The following is a 15,553-nucleotide window of genomic DNA, read 5'->3' on the forward strand; positions in this document are numbered from 1 at the left end:
AAACAAAAAAATTTAATTCCAAGTGATCTTGGCAAAATTATTCAAGATAGAGGCTACTCCACGGATCAGATTTTTAATTCAATCTTATTTTATTGATGTAGAAAAAGCAAGATAGAGAAAATACAAAATAAACAATCATACTCGTTGTACAATGGTACATAAAACAGTAAAATCCAGCTCTGCTACAATGGCGTCAAACTATCATGAGTTTAAAATGCATTGTTGAGCTTCAGATTGTTTAGTATGGTACAAGAGCCTGTATACCTACAATGTCTAGTCCAAGTTAAAGTGGGTGTCTGTGCACCACTATCCTCTCTACGAGTGATTCCCACTCATTACAGGTAAGCTAGGGCTATTGTTCTTAATCTGGCCACGTTCTCTCGGGGGGGGGGGGGGGGGAGCTCTGTGTGTGCCACCATTCCGGTCTAATGAGACTAGAGGTCATGTATTAAATAATTGGGTAGTACTGCAACATGTAAGGGGAGGGAAGAACGGGGAAGAGAGTAAGGAAAGAGGGGTCAGGACAGTAAAGAGCTTAGGGATCAAGAGGTAGACATTCCACCCTGATTACACAGGTGTATCGGTAGAGTCCTCTGTGGCCCATGGGATAAATTCTGAGGAATATCGAAACATAGACCACGAGGTCCAGGTCTTGGAGAATTGTTCCTCCCTACCCATTTCCTGCACCAACATTCGCTCCAAACTATTAATTCGGTGCACTTCAATTGCCCAATCCATGGCATGCTCGTCGACTTCCAATGTCTGGGCAACACCATTCTAGCAGCCACCAAAAAGTGATGCAGAACGTCTTTCTTGACTGACTTAAGTGGTTCCGGGAGCAGAGATAGCAGAACCAGATCAGGAGAGGGTGTGATTGAGGTCACCATGAGTCTGCAGTACAAGTCGAGGATCTTTTGCCAGAACTTCCTCACAGGGGGGCATTCCCACCAAATGTGAAGTAGGGTTCCCCTAGAAGACAAACAAACGCCAGCAGGTATCCCGAAGCACCAAGTTTATCTGGTGCAAAGTCGAAGAGCATCTGTACCAACGGGTCAACAGCTTGTACCCCTTTTCTTGAAGATTGGAGGCTAAGGACATTTTGAAGAATTTTTGCCAGTTTACAGGCGAGATGGAGTGGCCCAGGTCTTCCTTCCATGCCTGTGTGTATGGGGGGGAAGGTCAGGATTATAAGCCATATGTAAGAGAATATAAATGAGAGACTACATGTATAGTGGGGGCGGCCTGGAGCAGTATGCTCTCCAAGTCTCTTAAGTCAGAGAGTACTTCAGGTAACGATGGGAAGGTGCGAGTGAAGGAAATCACCTGTTGCCTCAACAGCCAATGCGTCAAGACATGAGAAGATGGGTCGGAGGGAACGCCATGAGACAGAGAGGGGTCTGAACGTAGGACTTGGATAAGTCATCTGTGGTCCTCTTTACACTAAGGTCCAAAACTTGGTCCCTGGAGGGCCGGTGGAAAAGCCGGAGTCCCAAACAGAGGAGTCCCTTCAGGGGAGATGGGGTCTCGGAGGAGTTCATTCGGGGCCAGATTTGTATGGTTTGTCGGGAGAGGTCGCTTAAGGGTCAGGTTAATATGGCTCTCTATCTGTACCCACAATTTGGAAGAGGAATGATGGAACCAGTTAAGTATACGCATGAGCACAGCTGCTCTATAGTATAAAGGAGGCATCTGGAGGTCCAGTTCCGCCACAAATCTAGGGGAGCGATAAGGTCTCATAGCATATCCAGGGATGAGCCCCTCCCCAAATAAAGAAGGAGAATAATTGGCAGAGCTTCTTGAAAAACCAGGAGGGTTTTGAAATGGGAATTGTTTGGAACAAAGAGAAACCGAGAGAGGACATCCATTTTTAGGGCATTCACTTTGCCTAGCCATGATAGGAGTTTCTTTGTGTAGTTTGAGAGATCAGTCTTGGTTCTAAGCAGAAGGGATGCATAGTTCAACCAGAATAATTGGGATCTTTCCATGGGTATTTGGATTCCGAGGGAGCGGATGGAGGTAGAGCCTGTTTTAAATGGGTACCTAGCGGACACCTGGTGGAGGACATCCCAGGACAGTGAGATGTTCAGGATTTCTGATTTAGTATGGTTTACTTTGAAATTACTCAGCATGCCAAACCTCGTGAATTCCTGCATTATATGTGGTAAAGATATATGGGGTTGGGTCACAAACAATAGCAGGTCATCCGAAGAGCGCCAGCTTAGAATGAGGGGGGCCTATCGATAAACCTGAGATATTGGGGTTATTGCGGAAGGCCATTTCTAGGTGTTCCATGACAAGGACATAAAGAAGTGGAGATAGAGGACATCCCTGCCGTGTCCCATTATGAATGGTAAATGTAGGTGACCGTGAACCATTTACCCAAATTCTGATGGAAGGTGAGGAGTAAAGGGACATAATTTGGGATAGCATTTTGGGACCCAGGCCTATCTGCTGCAGAGACATCCAAAGGAATTGCCAGTCAACCCAGTGGAATGCTTTTTCGGCATCAACCGTCGAAAGGCATAGAGGGATTTCATGGGTGCGGGCATAGTCGGTAAGAAGCAGGGTTTTCAGGGATTTTTCCGATAGGGAGTTAAACACCTTAGCCATAAAAGGGGGTCAGTAGAGGAGCAAATGTTTTGTAGTATTTAGGGGGTAAAACCGTCGGGTCCTGGGCTTTTACCGGATGGGGTGGCCGCTATCGCTCCTACTACCTCAACCGCTGTGATTACTTGCTCTAGCTCTTCTACAGTATCGCCATCTAGTATAGGGAACTCAGTTTCCTCAATATAGGACTGTCCGTCAGGCTCAGGAATATGGGATGGGCTAGAGGTGACGCCGGTCGGTAGGTTGTACAGTGTTTGGTAGAAATCTCGGAATGTTTGTGATATCTTGGAGGGCTCGTTAAGCCTTTCTCCAGAAGGGGCCCGAATATGAGGTACAAATGTGGAAGATGTGTTTGGGTGAAGGGTGCGAACCAACGGTCTGCCGCATTTATCTCGGAATCGGTACTGATGCAAAGCAAGTCTGTCCCCATACGTACGAGCTGAGGCCTCGTACAGGTCCTTGAGTTGGGATCGGGCCAATGAGACCTGTCAGTCGCCAAAGTAGGGGCCCATTTATGCTGGGTCTCAAGGTCACAAAGCTTTTGAGTTGCCGAGGTTATTGCAGGTGAATGAGTCTTTCAAGCGGGTTTCCACCTGAATAAAGATTACTTGCAGAACAGCTTTAAGCGCCTCCCATTGCAAGGGTAGCAAAGTGGTATCTGGGGCATGATCCATTAAGAAATTAGATTTGGTTTTTGAAACCTTGTGGAAACATTCAGGGTTCGCGAGAAGGGAATCATTCAGCCATGTCCATTCCCTCACCGGCGTGGAAGGGATCGATAGTGTCAAATAAATAGGCGAGTGGACAGACCAGACCATTGAGTTTATTTCACATTCAGGTGACCAATCTAAGCAGCTATGGTCAAGAAGGAAGTAGTCAATATGATTATAGGAGTGATGGACCGGTGAGAAATGGGTATAAAATTGCGATTTGTTGGAAACAGAACCCGCCAGGTATCGATTAAACGGAAGTCGTATATGGCCATATGGCCCTGCTTAAAAGCCCTCAGCTTAGTAAAGGAGATGGACGAGCGAGAGGTGGACGAGTCCAAGAGTGAGTCGGGGGGGGGGGGGGGGGGGCGGCATTAAAATCCCCACCTATGACTAGCTTACCTTCTGCAAAGTCTGACAAGATCTTCATGTATCGCAGAGCAGTCGAGATTTGGTTAGTGTTTGGTAGGTAGAGGTTGGCTATAGTGAATTTGGTGCCCCATAGGGAGAACTTTACGAACATATATCTTCCCTGGGGGTCCGAGAGCTGGTCTATCAGGTCAATCGGGAGCATTTGGTGGAGGGCAATAGAAACACCTTTAGTTTTCTGAAGGGGTTTGTACTGTGGGACCAGCTGTTGAAGTATCTGTTGGAGCAGGAAGGGGTGGAGTTTATGTGGAAATGTGTTTCCTGTAACAGTAACCTGTTGACCTGCTTATGCATTTGGTAGAGGATTTGTCTTCTCTTGGATGCAATATTGAGGCCATTAACATTGTAAGAGCAATACTTCAGGCAAGGACGAGATAGTACTGTGTGGGCCATAGTGGAATGAGGATAAGAAAATCAGGTTATAGACAGTGGGGGGGGGGGGGGGGACTTATAAGGTAGCATAAAGTGCACTAGTACAAAACTAAGTAAGGAGGACACCTAAGTGAGGAGCCTGGCAAGTCTAAGGGGTCCACGAGAACGGGACACCACGTGACAATTCACGTAAATAGGCACTATTCGTGCCCGGTCTATCGAGGGTAGAGGGTTGAAGCAGAGAACCTGAGCCGTGAGCCCAATAGCATGACAGGCATGTATAACTTTACTGAGGCACATCAGTATAACAAGACATTAAAACAGAACACATGCCCTCCGAGCAGTTTGACCTCAGCAGAGGCACAAGGCAGGGCTGCCCCCTTTCACCGTTGTTGTACGCCCTGGTAGCTGAGCCGTTGGCCATATCCATCTGGGATAATCCAGAAATTAAAGGGACTAGGTGCCGATACTCTGAGAAAATCAGTATGTACGCGGACGACACTTTGTTGTACCTGGCTGACCCGGGTCCTTCCTTGCGCGCAGCACTACACACAATTGAACAATTTGGGACCTTCTCTGGTTTAAAAATTAACTGGGAGAAATCTCAGATACTACCAATAGACAGTTTCCCCACCAACCGAGTCACAAGCCATGTTACCTCTCCATCAAATACCTTGGGGTACAGGTGTTCAGAATATCGACAGACAATATACATCTAAATATTGAACTCCTTATATCCTGTGTGAAAACTAAGCTCAGGATTTGGGCTCGCCTGCCACTGGGGGTATGGGGGTGAATAAACCTAATTAAGATGATCCTACTTCTTAAAGTTTTATGTGTGTTATGGCACTCCCCATCTTACCTACCGTTGAAATATTTTAAAAACTCTAGAAGCCCTCCTTAAACCATTTGTATGGGGTCCTAACAGACACAAACTGGCGTGGCAGGCACTTAAAAAACCTACTGACCTGGGAGGTATGGCGTTGCCGGATTTCAACTTATATTATATTGCGTCCCAATTAAATCACATAGACAAGACAGACAGAGCGGTTCCTTCAGTTAATGTGCCCCAAGTGGGCCAGATGCACGAAAGATTCAATATATGCGATAATAGGCCCCAGAAATGCTGGCTTGCGGAGTGGGGAGAAGGCCTTATTGCAACAATACAGGCGTATATGGGACATCACTTCTGCCAAGCTGGAGATACCCCCATATAATGATTTCACCCCATTATGGCACAACAGGACCCTACTTGAGTTCTGGTAAATCCCGGACGTGGATTGCTGGTCCGCTCATGGGATTGTCAACCTACATCATTTAGTTACGCATGGGACCCTAAAAACCTTTCAGGCACTCAAAGAAGAATACAATCTTCCTGACCACATGTTCTACAGATACTTACAAGTCAAACGTGCAACCCAAAATCAATTTCTACCGTCCCCTCCTCAGCGCACTCCAAATGTAATGATAGCGATAGTAAAAAATACAGACCCTCAAAAACTAATATCAACATTCTATAACATACTCTCCACTCCTGTCACAACTAAAACTAGCGTATGGCCTTAAGCCTCGCTGGGAAAGGGCTGTGGGACCCATAGAGGACGAGGAATGGGGGGGGGGGGGGGGGGACGCCTTGAAACTTTGCAAGGCGGTTTTGCCAAAGCTCTCAGACAGACTGACCCAAACCTATATAATCCATCAGGCGTACGCCTCTTAGAGTAGCCAGATACAGAAATTCTCAGTCCACTTTGTGCCAAAATGCGTGGGAGGGAGACGGGCACATTCATCCACCTCTTATGGTCATGCCCCAAAATACAGGGACATTGGACACAGATAGTGAGATTTCTTCATGACGATATGGGCTCTCCAGCCACGCTTGACCCAAAAACGTGCCTCCTAGGACTCCTGCCAGACTCGACTGACAGGTGCACAAAGGTATTTCTGCATGAGACGCTAGTCATAGCGCGTAAGGCAATAGCTAGGAAATGGATGAGGACTTTCCCCCCCAGCAGACTGGAAGGCAGAAATAAACAATAAACAATACCCTTCCATATAAAAAATGTATATACACCAATAGAGGATGTCCTGAGAAATACTATAAAATTTGGGACAGGTGGCTGCAGGAGTTCGACACTTGCTCATAACTTGACCCTTGTACTATGCACAAGTAGGTCGATGGCATGTGGATCACCAAGCCCATGGGTAACAAAGAGTCACAAAATACTGAAACCATCTACTTATTTATTCCATGGATATGCCATGGTGTGATGATAAAGACCTGAGATGTAGACACTACAGTTATTTGAAGTTAAGTATGAAATGTACCATACCTGAAAATGTACACTGTAGCATGTATGCACTGCAAACAAAATAAAACCTGTTGATAAAAAAACAAAAAAAAAAACAAACAAAAAAAACAAACACACACCAGAACACATAGGTCCTCCATGAAGGGGGGGGGGGGGGGGGGCGATGGTCCGCACAGGCAAATGGCTCCATATCAACCCGGTCTCCCTCCTCCGCAGAGGAGATATCAGTCCGCGAGACACCTCACGGGAAGAGAGTAAACATTTGCAACATAAGTTATCCACATACCCCAACAGGGGGCCCAGAGATCAAATCCGTGTATTAATACTGAGAGCACGTTAGGGTGAAACTATCCGGTATATAAGTACCCGTGAGTAGACAACTATGGAAGCCCACGTGGATACTGGCAAGAGACCGCGGACCTTGTCAGTCCATCTGTCGCCCCTCCATCTGTATCCAGGTGGGCCATTACCGCTAAACACCTAGAGATTAAACCTGTACAGTAAAGTATATTAGAAACTCAGCATTTGCATAACTAAATCAAACATTAGCTGCCTGCTGTTCCATTGCCTCTCCCGAACCCCAGACAAGTACAAAACACTAGCAAAGGGCAGGGAGAAGGTCCGTTATTTTGGTGCACGTAGCCGAACACCCCGTCACCCATTGTGGCATAGCCATCAGAATATATGGAGGAACAAGTAAGGTGAGGAGGGGAGAAAACAAAAATAAAAATTTCCCCAAAAAAGAAAAAATGTGGCCTGTCCAGGAGACAAGGGGTAGGCATAATACTGAGATGGTGCTAGTCAGTCATACGATGAGCATTGAAATACGTCCAAAAAGGTTTCTTGGTGCTTCTTTAATCTTCCGGAGGTAGGGTGGCGTGGTCCAGGATCAACAGAGCGTGATGCGTACCTCTGTTGTCTGCAGCATTGTGGGAGAGGGTCGCGTGTTTGTACCCTAGCACGGTCGTCTGGCGGGTCCAGCCAGTTAGGTACATCAGTTGTATCTTGCTCCAAAAAGCTGAAAAAGGCTGGAAGTTGATCCGGATCAGGAGTACAAATTTATGCTCAGCCCTGGTCACCTTGATGCTGAAGGGGTGCCCCCCAAGTGTAGGTTGCTCCAGCTTGACGCCTAATGTCTAGCAGTGGACGGACCATTCAGGACATGTGGAGAGTGTTGGGAGAAAGGTCTGGGTATAGGTGGACAGCTGAACCATCATAGTCCACAGGACCCAAACGCCATGCTTGGTGCATAATTTCTTCGTAAGGGTGAAATAGTGAACCCTGCATAGGACGTCACGTGAGCGGTCACCATGTTCCCACCTGGGCCCCTCCACTCTGTGCACCCAGTCAATCTCAATAGGGGACGAAGTCTCTCTTCCCAGGACTAGGTTGAGGATGGCAGTGACAGATGGTTTCAAGTCCATACTCGCCGTGGCCTCTGGTATGCCCTGTACTGGTATGTTATTCCTGCGACTCCTATTCTCCCAGTCTTCTATGCGTAGTTGATGTTGGCAAATCCGGTGCAGGTGTTGCTTGGAGGCATGCTCAAGGGATGTGATGCGGGCCGCATGGTCAGATTGAGTGTCAGTTAGGGCAGAGATTGCGGTCTGATTAGTGGAGACTTGCTGTTGGATGGCCTGAAGGTCTTTGTGGAGTGAGGTGTCCATTTTGATCACCCAGGACTCAAACTCCGCTCGGAAGGCCGCTAGAAGAGTCGAGGCATCAGATCTAGGTAATTCTCTTGAGGTTTGAGGGGCCACGACTCAAGGGCCTACATCTGGAGATGGGACAGTAGAGGTGCCAGAGCCTTCAAGTATTTACACAAATATACTATCCCAACAGAGATATGTACTTGACTCGCTGTTCCCTCCGACGCCAGACACCCCAATGGGAACTCAACTGTGCCATAGAGGATGGTGTCGTGGTACTCGAGTTTAGCATTTTTCCTACATCCATAGTCTAGAGTGAGTAGTGTTCTGCATAACCTGAGGTCACAGTAAGAATATATCAAAGCATTAGTGGTGGATGTCAGGAATCCAGGGGCTCCTGACCACTGTTCTCACAGTGTCCACCTTCATTTTTCTTTGGGGAACAGACCCTCACTTGAGGCCATCCTTAATTCATAAAACGTAATGGAGGTTGACGATTTCTAGAAGCTGGTCAGTGGAGGGAATCATCCATTTTCCAGAACCTGCTTATGCACAGCCTAGCTGCCAGTAGGATGGGAGTTGATACATGTCTAAGTGGGTAAGGCATTTCTTCTATGATCAGGTTCAGGAAAGCTAGGCCCAGAGTAGGGACGATATGAAGGTGTGTTACATCAGTAATGATTTGGGATACGGTATTCCACAAAGGTAAAATCAGAGTAAAACACCCTTTGTAGAATTGCACCTCCAACATTTTTCAGGTGTCTTAGGGTTGTATGAAGCCAACCTTGAGGGAGTAAAGTATCATCAAGGGACAGTTTTTGAGTAAGTTCCTATAGTGCGGAACAGTGTGGCTTTATAGATGATCTTAATGCCCATTCCCATTGTTCTGGGAAAGATGCTTCTAGGTCATTGTCCTAATGTGTGTGGATGCTGATATTTGTGAAATGTCGTTTTAGGTGCAAGAGGTTGTATAGGAGGGATAGTCCCATCGTTTTAGGGGAGGGAAGAGTTCAGATATTCCCATGCTGCTACTGGGATTGCGTAGAAAGGAGGTCTGAATTTGTTGAGGCAACATTTCACAAAGAAAAGAGGTCTGAGGGGGACAGGTTAAAGTTGGTTTGGAGGACAGAGAAAGGTTTTGGATAAGATCCTTTCCTAGACCAATGCATCAGTGATAGATCAGGCGAGAGATGATGTAAAGTTTCAATTGGAATCGGTATTTGCCGAGTGTTTGGACCATGATGTATGTCCTGGGTTAGTTTTTGCCATGCTTTTGCCGCAGCCACCATAGTAGGGGAAAGGACCTTGGGCAGTTTGGATCCTAATAGAGTGTTCATTATCCACCCCTTCAAATTGGGGCATAGTAGTAGTGAGTTTTCAATCTTACTCCACAATTTCCCCATAGGTTGTTAGAACCAATCATTGGTTTGATCTAATACTGCTGCTGTGTGATAGTCTGCAAATATCGATGGACCCTGATCCTCCCGCTCCTAGGTTTGGTTCCTTGCCAAATACATTGGTTAAGTAAGGTTTGTAAAGATGTGAAGAAGTAGTATTTAGGAATGGGTATAGGGAGGGTTCTGAATAGATATAAAAATGTATAAAATTTGGGGTAACTGCATAATTTTAAAACGCTGCTAATCTACCTGACCACGATAGTTCTAATCTAGTGATATTTTTAGAAATGAGGCGTAGTCCGTTTAGAAGGGGTTTAAAAAATTGGTCGAAAAGAGATGTGGTAGATCTCGTGAGTTGTATTCCTAGATAGGAGATACTATGGTCAGGCCAAGCGAAGGGGTATTGTGCTTGCAACAGGTTTTTTGTAGTGGCATCTAGTTTTAGATCGAGGATGTGCGATTTGAAGGCGTTTAGTTTGTAGTAGGATACACGTCCAAACCATTCCAATGTTTTGTAAGCTTCTGCTAGAGATGAGATAGGATTAGTATCACATCGTCCGCGAAAAGACTGATCTTATGTGTGGTGAAAATTTTTGTAAACAGGCAATTTTTTTTCCTTCATTGATGTACGCTGATCAGGCAGCAGTGATAGGCAGCACTTGTGGGCATTGATAGGTGGCACAATGATAGGTGGCACTGGCAGGGGGTTCTAAATGGCACAGAGTTGGCAGATGTGCCTCCTTCCTCTTCGGGACCAATGTCCCTTTAACATAAGCCGGTCATCGGCTTTTTTTTCTCCTCACGCTAAGAAAAAATAAAAAATAAATCAGAGCTTTTGTTTACATCATGTGATCAGCTGTCATAGGCTGACCTGGCATAGGTTGGCCTGGCTGACTACTCGATCCAGTTACTGGACTCTGGCTATGCTTTGACTACGCTTTTTCCATTTACCTTTTTTATTACTAAACAAGTGTGATTTAATTGTACTTCTGTCTCGGTCTGATTCATGGTTTCTAACAATCAGCTAGCTTGGCCCGGACCCACTCCTGTTCTTCTTTCACCTCATCGTATGAATCTATGAGGTCATTCACCGTAGTTGAGCAATCTGACATGTGCCCCTTTCAATAACGGATACTCGCAGCCCAGAGAGCTTACATCAGAAGTGAGCTTGTTAAATAAGGTTGATAGGTCTGTCATCAGGGAAGTCCGTAGTGACATGAACATGTCTTAACGTGGTGTCCATTACTGGCTGTCATGATGTGGGGAAGGATGCCATGGAAGTGTGTAAAGCCTGGTTCGATTGCAGGGGATTGAAGGCCTGGGCCTCAAGTAGTGGCTGGGATGGTCCTGATGGTGGCACATCCATCCGCATCTTTGGTTTGGCCAGGCTGTACAGGACTGGGGGACCTGTATTTCATCTGGGTTTCACGCGGTGAGGGTAGGCCGCCATCTTGGACATGACTAACCTGGTCCTCAGGGGGAAACACTAACTTGGATCAGTAAGAATTGCTAAAAGGACTACCTGGATTCACCAATCCCACTGTAAAAAAAAGGTAAACATAGGCAGAGTAGGGACAGAAAGACTGAAGGAGGGGGAAAGTCCAACTACAAAGGGAGGCAGATAAAAGGTCGGCTTGTCTCAACCTTGGTGAAAAAAAGGCCCTATTTAGGCCCGACTCTCTTCAGATAGGATGGTAGGGATTTTGTTCCTCGTGGCAGCATTGGTGACTCTAGGAGAGGCCTCTATACGGGGAGGTAGGAGACATGGGAGGATAGTGGAACCAATCAATTGGGAAGAGACAGGAAGAGCATTGAACCTCACCTTTGTTGAGGGAACCACCAGGACTATACAGGTGGATTTCTGCCAGGTGACAGATTGTGGAGATAAGGTAGAAGCAGGTAAGCTGACCTGGGCAGACAAATACGTGTGCTACTTGGCTGGAACTACCGGGTGTACTACTTGGGATTCAGTCATGTGGACAACTGCAGCCTAGGATTGGGGATATGAGATCCCAGCAGTAGGATATTTAAAGAATAGATTAACCATAACTAAAGCGGCCCGCTCTCCCTGTACAGAACCAAAGAATTGCAATATATTATTGATTTCCCTGAAGGACCCCAAACTAGAATATCAGAGGTTATACCGTATAGGAGCTTTGATATCAGGAACTGACCCTTTGGGAAAATTCTTCATTGTCTCATTCTTTGGTTTGACTTCAAACAAGAAGAAAGAATTACCCAATGAGGACCAACTTACAGTAGAGGTATTAGGACCCACAGTGAGATTCACCAATCTCACAGTGGAAGAAACTATAACATTAGAAACAGGATAAGACTGAATGGCTTGAATGGTTAATATATACTGCCAATTCCCTTAAAAAGAGAACTGCTTGGTCTGTGCAGGGGCCAGACCCCAGCTAGCTACAGTGACTTTTCCCTTAAAGAGGAAGTAAACCCTGATGAGTTTACTTCCTCTTTCATTCCCTGCAAAGGTAAAGCATAATGGACTACTATGCATCGCATAGTAGTCCATTATGTGTCACTTATCTGACACAGGAGCCAGCGAAGTCACCGCTGTCCCCTGTAGTCCGGCGCATCCATCTTCTCAGTGGGTCTCATGCTCCGCCGATGTCATTCGGCGAAGCCGCGAGGACGTCACTCCCGCGCATGCACACGGGAGCCGCCACTCGTGGCATATCGCCGTTGACCGCGGCGTGCTCAGTGTGCCTGCACGCCGCTGTCTATGGCGCATGCCTGTCTTTTGGCAAAGATCTAATAAACCGTGTAGGTTTAGGAGATATCTCTTGGACCTACAGGTAAGCCTTAATCTAGGCTTAACTGTAGGTCAAAGTGTGTTGTAAGGGTTTACAACCAGTTTAAATAATAATACAGATCCAGATGGATTAGGGTGTATGCTAAAGCTGTATCAAAAAAACATACAAACCTGACACCAACACTTCCTGTCACACGTTAAGTTAGTTGTTTCCCCAGGTTCAGAGACCTCAGATACCCCTAGCTGTCATGGAATACCCTGACAACTTTACTTGTTTTGCACTTTCCAGGGAATGAGAGTGGCACAGATTTGGGGTCTTTACCGTATGACTACTGCATGGAGAGGATTAACAAAATTGTAAAGGGAGAGGGTGACGACTGGGTTGAGCACGACACCCAGAGGGCAGACGTCTGGTGTTTATGCGGAGATAAGAAGCTCACAGCGAGAATCCCAGCCAATTCCCGAGGGTATTGTGCCCTGGTACAGCTGGCAATGCCTCTGCGCTTACTGTCAGAGTCCCCTTGGAAGAAGGGTCACCAGAGGAGTAGAAAAGACATCTCCTGCAGGGTCTTTTGACCCCCAGATCTACATGGATGAGATTGAGGTTCCACGTGGAGTGCCGAGCGAGTTTAAGGCTAGGAATCAAGTGGCAACTGGATTTGAGTCTCTTCTTTGGTGGGTGACAGTAAACAAGAATGTTGACTGGATTAACTATATATACTATAACCAACAAAGGTTTGTAAACTACACCAGGGATGCAGTTAAGGGATTAGCAGAGCAATTAGTCCCTACCTCTCTGATGGCATGGCAGAATAGGATGACATTAGATATGATCCGAGCAGAAAGAGGAGAGGTCTGTAGAATGTTTAGCAGTATGTGTTGCACCTTTATTCCTAACAATACAGCTCCTGGAAGAACCGTGACTAGAGCCCTCGAAGGATTGACAGCTTTATCGAATGAATTAGCAGAAAACTCAGGTATTAATGATCCATTCACAAATTTGCTTGAAGGTTGGTTTGGGAAATGGACTGGACATGTCACCTCATGTTTGATCTCCATCGCCGTGGTTTTAGCCATCTTAGTCATTTGTGGATGTTGTTGTATTCCCTGTATTCGAGGACTCTCTCAAAGATTGAGACCGCCATGACCAGGATAATGTACCACACAGTTCCCCAAGCAGAAGATATCTATGATGATGCGAGTACTCCTCACAATGAAGTAAGGTCTGAAAACAGTTGTGGAATGGACCTGCACTGAAATAATAAATTGAGGAAGCAAATAGATATGGGAGGGAATGATAAGAAATATGCAAAGAATTACAGGTGATATCGACATTTGCCTTGTTCCTTATATGCACTATGTGTAGCTAAAAGGGCGCTGGCTTATTGTTTATGCAACTTTAAGTCCTGACCAAAGCCTAAAGCAATACTTAAAAAAAAACTAGCAGATGTTACCATAATAGGAAACCTTGTAAAGGCACTCTGGATTTGGCAATAAAGCTGACAATGCACCATGAGTCACCAGTGTGCCTTAGCCAATGGCAGGTTGCCAAATATTGCAATAAAGTAACTGCATACAGGTTTACGGGTGCGATTTTGCTGTGAAACTTCTCGCTATTACCCGTTTGTACTGGTACATCTGTAATAAATGACCGGAGTTGACTGATCAGTAAGAGAAAGGAATTTTACTGACAGAGCGATCCCCCACTGAGCAAGCGGAGTACATACATGAACAGCCCCATGTGAAAGAGCCCAGATTCTCTGTGCACCAGTTTTAGTAAATCTCCCCCTTTGGAGTCCAGGAGTCACTTTGAACCGGGTATACGAAGAAGCACTGGGGCTACACTAGGTAAACCACTGGGGAACATGGCACTAGGAAAACTAGCCATTGCGCTGGCAAATCCGGAGGCAATGAGCAAAACTTAAATAAAAAAGGGAGATGGCCTGGCTGAGAGAGTAACTAATTGAGTCAACTGCAGGTGGTTAGCCAGTCTTGTGGGATAACAGTAACAGCAGAACCTTGCACGTTAAATCTATGGAATTGCATATAGCAGCTTGTCTTTAGGAATAGAGGAGACTAATGCATAGCAAAGCAGCAGATCCGTGACAGCAGTGAGGAATTACTCTGGATTCACACATGTCCTGTGCAAACTTTTCAGGACAAAATCAGGCTCTCATTTAGTGGTAAATAACAGACGTCTTTCTTTGATAAAAAAAAAAAAAAAACCTGGCCCAAAATGGTAAAAAGTAACATTTTAAATTGATCTGTATTATTTCTTCCCATCATACAGGATTTATATAGCGCCGAGAGTTTGCGTTGCACTTTACAACAGTAGGTCAAACAGTACAATTGCAATACAGGAGGAATCGGAGGGCCCTGCTCGTTAGAGCTTACAATCTAGGAGTACAATTCAAGTGATATGAAAGCGTAATAACTGTGGGGGAGATGAGCTGATTTAGAAAATAAAACAGTTAGGTGTGTTTTATGTGTCTCCCAGTGTTAGTTCTACCACAACTGGCTCTAGAGAGCTGACTGGGGCAGACTGGCACTGGTTGAGATCAGTTCGGTTACAAAAAGCTCCTTGGGGATATAGAGAAGTGTTTGCACAGTGGGGATATGTCCGCCAGCAAAGGGCCCCTGTGTGAAACACAGAACGATTGTCGGGGGGCGGGATGTGTTTGCTCTGCAGAGACATTATCGGTTTTGCGGATGTGCGCTCGTTTCACCCCTGTATGCATAATCAACATATTTGGGGTGCCATGCCGTGCACTTGCAGATAATCTATCCACACTGGACAGTATAGACTGGGTATGCGTTCTCTGAACAAAGCAGAATAAGGATTCAGGAAAAAATGTGACTCTGACTTGTTATGGTCAGGAACAGCGTTTATGTTTGTTAGACATGTGGCTTCCTTTGTTTAAGGACCATGGCTTCCAAGTAAAAACATACACATTGTCCCTGCCCAGACATACCCATAAGACTCCCCTAGTCATTCAGTGTTTGTTGTATAAACTCATCCTGTTGGAAGGATTTCCTGAGTTGACGATCATATCCTGTGAGGTAGAGCTGCACGAATGAGAATCGCGATTTTTTTGCTTAGAAACATCATCTTTCACATTAAAACAAAAAAAAAATATAAAAAATAAAATAAATTGGGCTAACTTTTTTCCTAAAAAAAAAAAAAAAAAAAAAAAAAAAAATTATAACAAAAGTTTGAAAGACAGCTGGGCAAATACAGTGGGATATAAAATATTCCAGCAATTTACATTTTATTCCCTAGGGACTCTGCTAAAATATAGATAGCGTT

The 15,553-nt window shown here is 45.5% G+C and overlaps 1 protein-coding gene across 4 annotated transcripts in view; it reads right to left on the minus strand.

The window, feature by feature from the left end:
• The window catches only part of LOC143957013 (membrane-bound acylglycerophosphatidylinositol O-acyltransferase mboat7-like), a 788,470-nt gene that overhangs the window by 682,610 nt on the left and 90,307 nt on the right, over nt 1-15,553 (minus strand). The window lies entirely within an intron of this gene.

This window comes from Lithobates pipiens, unplaced genomic scaffold (genome assembly GCF_037356315.1).
Source record: "Lithobates pipiens isolate NorthernLeopardFrog02 unplaced genomic scaffold, aLitPip1_a1.2 Scaffold_48, whole genome shotgun sequence".
Lineage (NCBI taxonomy): Eukaryota > Metazoa > Chordata > Amphibia > Anura > Ranidae > Lithobates > Lithobates pipiens.